Source organism: Emys orbicularis, chromosome 1 (genome assembly GCF_028017835.1).
Source record: "Emys orbicularis isolate rEmyOrb1 chromosome 1, rEmyOrb1.hap1, whole genome shotgun sequence".
Lineage (NCBI taxonomy): Eukaryota > Metazoa > Chordata > Testudines > Emydidae > Emys > Emys orbicularis.
In genome coordinates this window covers 130,431,715-130,438,156 of record NC_088683.1, presented here as the reverse complement: position 1 = coordinate 130,438,156, position 6,442 = coordinate 130,431,715, and positions in this window count along the sequence as shown.

Genomic DNA, 6,442 nt, shown 5'->3' with positions numbered 1-6,442 from the left:
CATCTAGACAGAAGAATGGCTGCTTGAAGACTGATAGGTTCTTCATCAGTTTGACAAAAGGAGTTTTCTATAGCACCTACTGTTGCTTTGTGAACCAGTCTGAGAATCACTAACCTAAGAAATCTCCTGCTTTAACCGAGGGTATACAGGAAGAGGAACTTAGCTACCACAAGTAGAAGCATGACATACAATAAGATAAGTAGAGAGGGATAGCAGCTGACTAGCAGGACTAGGAGCCATCATAGTGGTAGCATGATTCAGGTAACATATTTAGTAGCACTCTTACTGTTGCTCCAAAAAAGAGCAACTTGTGGTCCTCTCAAGCAATCAGTGGCTTCCTTCCCTCCTCCCCCCCCATCTGCTCCTGCTACAACTGTGGAACGCCACCAGCTGAGATAGCCAGCTCCCCCTTCCAGTAATCAGGGTAATGCTGTGTTGTATGCCTGCACAGCTAGTGGGGTGCAGTAGGAGAGAAAGGGAAGAGAATCCTTCCTTTGAACCTCTCCCAGCCCATCAGCAAGATTTTATCCTATATTTAAAAAAAAAAATAAAAACCTGTCTGGGAATAAATAAGCTCTCTACCAAACTCAGGGGCAAATTTCCCCAGACAGTGTAGATCTCTTTCATATTCCTGGTAGAGGATATCAGGTTACAGCTGCTAGTTACAGTAAGTGCAGATATATCCTGTGCCCATAATGTATTTTAAAAAGACCTGGATAAATGAGCAGGCATGTTTTTTAGAATTTTTTTTTAAATAAATAATGTATATTAGAAGCACCAGATATTGTCCACATAATAACTCATAGACCATCTAGTCCAGAAGAAGAAGAAACTGGCCACTCAATCCTACTGCCTTCTGGCAGTTGCAGAAGTTGTTATGCCAAGCTACATGTATCATACGGTTGCATTTAATCCCTATCAAGTGATTATCTCAGCTCATTGCCCCAACTCAAATTGTGAAATCCTGGCCCCATTGAACTCAATAGCAAAGCTCCCATTGACTGCCAGGATTTTACTCAAGAACTTTAAATCTTTGTACTGCTTTTCTTCCAGCTTTTTCTATGGCTTTCATTCTGTCTGCATAGTGCTTCCACCCACGTGAACGCTAAATTCTTAACTATAGTTTACACTATTGACACAGGCAGAGACTTAAAAAAAAAAAAGGAGCCTAAAATCAGGGCCCTAAATTCCTATTGAGGCAGCTGCCTGACTTTGAAAAGTGCTGAGCATTCAGTAGCTCCCTTTGTCTTATGTAGGATGTCCTTTCCTCACACGCAGGAATGTAGTTATATGGAAGGCCCACAGTAAAACCCTAAGCCAAGCCACTTTGTGTTCTCTGAACTTCTGTTTGTGAGGTAGGGAGAAGGAGGGAGCAGCTGTCCCTTTATGAACATGGTGGAACAGGAGAAGGATTGAAGATGCTCCACCTGAATCCTCTCAAAATTCTTCAAAGGTAAGAGGTGGGAGTTCTGGGGCCTGCTGGGGAAAAGTGAATTGCTGAGGATTGAAAAAGCTATTGTGACAAAATTCACCAGTTGCATGTATCTGGGGTTCATATGGGTTGGTCCTATAATTTTGGTTCTATGTGAATCTGAAATGCCAAGCAAACCCAACAGAGATAAGATGGGTACAAAAAAATATCCACTAGTTCAAGATTGCAAAACCCACTCACACTGAATTAAGTGGGGTTTCACACAGCTCTACATACAAGCTTACTAGACTGCTTTTGTGGCTTATTAAAATAGACAACAAGGGCATTAATATTATTATTAGTTGTATTGTGGTACTGCTTAGGAGCCTCAGTCATGGATCAGAATCCATTGCTCTAGGTGCTGGGCAAATACAGAACAAAAACATGCCCCAATGAGCTTAAAAAGTCAGTATAAGATGAGACAACAAGTAGATACAGACAGACAGGGAAGTACCAAGAAACAAGGCAAAAATGGTCAGCATGAGAGTCAGTGGTTTCAGCACACCAACTCCCTAGCTGTTGTCAGGTTTTTTGTAGGCATTATGGCAAAGAAGAGTTTTAAGGAGGACAATAAGGTAGCTTTGTGGATGTTCATGGGGGGAGCGTCTCCCAAATATAAGGGGCAGTATTAGTGAGTGATTGTCCTTCATAAATTGGAAGATCCCATTTTCAGACCAAGGCTAATATGTATTTATGTGTAACTTGCCTGCCAGACTACCCTGGTGATGAAAATATTTATTCATTTTTTGGACACAAAAAGAATGCCTTTTGTCATCTTAAAGTGGGCAGTGGGAAAACATAGGCACAGGCAGAAGTGGACCCCACACACTAAGGTTGTGTAATTGGGATAGACAGCACAGAAAAGTCCAAAATAGGAACATTTTTGTTTACATTGTAAGAAAAAACATGGAAAAGGATACTATTAAGCTTGGAAAATAGGAATCGCATGCCAGTGATGTTAGAATAGCAGAAAATAATGTGTCAAAGATGTTGGAACATTTAGAAATATAATCTTTTACGGTTTCAATGTCAACAACATGTTGTTCTCACTATTTTCCATGACGAGAATTTATTGAATCAATTTGTCTTCAACACATGTTAAACGTACTGTATGTGGGTGGGTAAGCTATTGTTATTTATATTGTACTACAAGAGAAAATGCTAACAACACATACTTAATGCCCCTAGCAGTCTTTAAAATTGTATGTCTTTTAACAGCAAACCCAGTACATCTGTTCTTAACCATTACACTTTTCTCATACCTGACGTTGTATAGTTTCACAAATGAATAACTTCAAGGGAGAGGGCAAGGGGGCAATATGATTTGTGCCATTGAAGTAAAACTGAAAAATGTTGATTTGGCTTTTATTAATTTTGTTTGAACAATTGCTCTACAGACAGACGTTGCTCTTACATTGCTGCAAATTATACCTAAAAATGAGTCCTATTATTCTGACGTGTTCCCCCTTCTAATCTATGTTTTGCATCAACCTTGTCACTTCCCACCTTTTTCACTCTTTTATCTTTCATTCCCTCTTCAGTCCCAAGTGTCTTGAACATGCAGTCTGCTCTTCCTGCCTCAGATTTCTCTGCTTTAGCTCAGATATCCTGTGCAATATGGCTTCAATCCCCTCCACTCTACTGGGACCTACTAATGTCCTGCTTCTAGCCAAGAGCAAGGAGCTCGCTCTCTGTGCTAATTCTCCCTGATCTTGCTGCAGTCTTCAAAAGAGCCAGCATTTTACTCCTTTTTTACCATCTCCTCCCTGGGCTTCCTTGGTATTGGTTGATTTGATTGATTATCGTCCCGTCTTCCTGAATGCTCTTTCATCTTCTTACTCAGTGGTTCCTCTCCATCCCAGGTGTTGCTCTGGGTCCTTGGTCTCCCTCCTGTTGTTCCTATACACCCTTTTACTGAATGACCTCGTCCACTCTCATGGCTTTAATTGCCACCTCTTTGCCAATGGCTCCCATATCTACCTCACATTCCCCTGATCTTTCCCCCGCTGTCAATCTAGCATCTATAACTGTTTGTTTGAACTTTCATCCTGGATGTCTAGTTACCAGCTCATACCAAATGGAGCTAATATGGATCTCGGTATCTTCAACTTTTCCCCAAAAGCGTCTGTCTCCCTTTGTTGTCAAAGCTGATCGTTCCACCACTCATCTTTTTGTTTGCATATTGATTTCTGTAGAATTTTATAGCACCAAATTTCATACTCCTTAAATAGCAGCAATAAGTATAGAAATTCAAGTTACTGGATTCAATACATAAATTCAAGCAGCTAGCCATCTACCTGTATCTAAATCACCCAAATCAACCCTTCCCCAACCCCAAGTGACCATGAACAAAGGTGGGGTTTGTCATTTGCCTAAATGAAGATTAACAAATCTTTATGACAAATGCACCCCAAAGTCAAAGAGAACACTGTACCAGCTACTTCCTCCCATTTAACCTGAGGTGGCACACATGCCTCTGCTGATCACGATTATGATATTATCATACAGACAGAGAGATTCTCAGGTAAACAGATACCAAACTAGCCATACAAGCTCACAACTTCAATGTCATGCCTGAACTTCCTTTCCTTTTCCCCACCGCATCCAGGCTGCTGCTAGATCTTTGTTTATTTCTCTATAAGATCGCCACAATAAGTCCTTTCTTCATCTCTGTTGCTAAAACACTGGTTCTTACCCAGCTCACCTCTTGCCTTAACTATGACAACCTACTCCTCTTTGACCTTCAGGATTCTTAGATCTTTCCTCTCCAATCTATCCACAGTGATTCAGCAAATATCATTTTCCTTGCTTACCACTCCAGTGGTGTTACTCCTCCAATCACCCACACCGCACCTTTGAATCTCTGCATTGGCTTCTTATCTCGTTCCACATCAGATTTAAACTCTTCATTCTTACTTTCAGAGCAATACCAGCTCTGTGCCTTCCTATATATCATCTCCAAGTTAGTCCCCAGCTCACACCCTGTGCTCTGCCAGAGAAGTGTGGCTTGTCACTCCTCTGCTGGTTGCTGCGACTTTTCTTAAACCACACCTGTGCCTAAAATATTCTCCTTGATCCCATGCCGCACAACCTTACTTGCCTTCAAATCCTTCCTTAAGACACTTCTTTCAGTTAGCCTTCCAACAACCTCTCCTAATATTCACTCCACTTCTTCTGTCCTTTAAAGTAGAGTACTTCCAAAAGAAAAAAGGAATTAACAATATGTTTATATATAATAACACATTCTTTTACAGTTGCAACGCTTGCAGTTTCCCAACCTCCACCATCTTACTTTGTTTGCCATCCTTGGCTGTGCTGTCTTCACTACTATAAATCTACTAGGCATAGTGCTTGCTTCAATGGAATTACTCATGGAAATAAGCCTACGCCTGCTAATAAATATTTACAGGATCAAGTCCTTAGACTGTAAGATCCTTAGAGCGGGAGCCTGTCTTTTTATTTGTCTAGAACACTACCTGCAGAAATAGTAAATAATAGAAATGCAAAGGAATTGGTATTTCTTTTTAGCATGCGTAAAATTTTGTATGCAAAATGTTCTCAAGAATCTCCAACAGTTGATACAATAAAGGGTTTCAGCAACTCGGTGCTATATAATTGAAAGTATAGTTGCATATATTTAGAAAGAAGCTTGAATTTTAGAGCAAAAGTTTCTTATGGGAGAGGTCATCTCTGCCTCTGTTTTGTACAAAGTGAAGCATACTGTCACTGCTCCACAAATAATAATTGATACATGAGAGTCCAATTTAGAAATGTGGGTACCTTAATAGCATGTCTAAATGCAGGAATTGGACACTCTGTTAAGGTTCTCCTGGGCTCACATGGTTTGAGTCAATTTGCCAGTAATTTTGGGCACTTTATGAAACAAAGACCGAACAAAAAGAAAAGAGAGAAACATGAGACTCACTTCAGATATGGAAACTTGGGCATTATTCAAACCACAAAGCAAAAGGGGTACAAGGGTAATGTATCTGGAAATAGGAAGAATCATTCTTGAGTATCTCTGATGTAAATCATTTCAAAGTCATGAATTAGGGGCTCAGCGTCTGAAGAAAAAAACCCCCGTAAGTAACAGCATTTCTATGGAAGGGGAAAAAGACTTGAGTAGTTTCCGTCATTTGCATGAAATGATAATTACATTATAAAACCTTCCATTTTCTAATTATGAGCTTGAGTTAAAGTGTAAGTACATCAAAATTCACAGCTAGTAATAGAATGCAAAGTAAGACATAACGAAGGTCTACTCGTATACTGTAACCTTCATGTTGTTTGGATTTAACTGCGAGTGGCTGTAATTAATTCCAGATCTAGCTTTTTCCAAATATGGAAAATAAAGAGATTAGCATTTCCAATATTGTGTTTAAGAAGGAGGCAAGTTTGTGGGAGGGAGAGGGTGTAAGCTCTCTGGGGCAAGGACCGTCTCTTCCTCTGCATTTGTGAAGTGCCCAACACAGTGAGGCTATGGTCCTGACTGTGACCTTTGAGAGACTACAGTAATAGTAAATTTAAGAGAAGAGGTGACAAAATAAACCTTTAAAGAACACACATTCACAGAACAAATTTTGTTTGCCAGAAAATAGTTCACACTATGAATTAAAATTCTCTAAAGTGTTGCTTTACCAGAGAATTTTTGATATACACAATTCATATTGAACTCTGTGTGTAACAGGAGATAATTGATAGCTTCCTTAATTTGTTTAATTATTTACATTTTTCTTTAGGCCTATGCTTAATTTTGTTTCATTAGTTCCCAGAGCACTTCACTGTCACGTGAAAAAACAACAGCACTTATCCTTACCCTGATTTTCAAGACACAAAAGCATAACCTTTTTTAAATTCTATAAACCTGCTAAGGGAGCCAGTGTTGTGCAAGGGGTGGTGAGTCAGGACTCCAGAGTTCTATGCCCAGCTCTACCAATGATGCACTCTTAAATCCAATTTAAATCAGTGTTA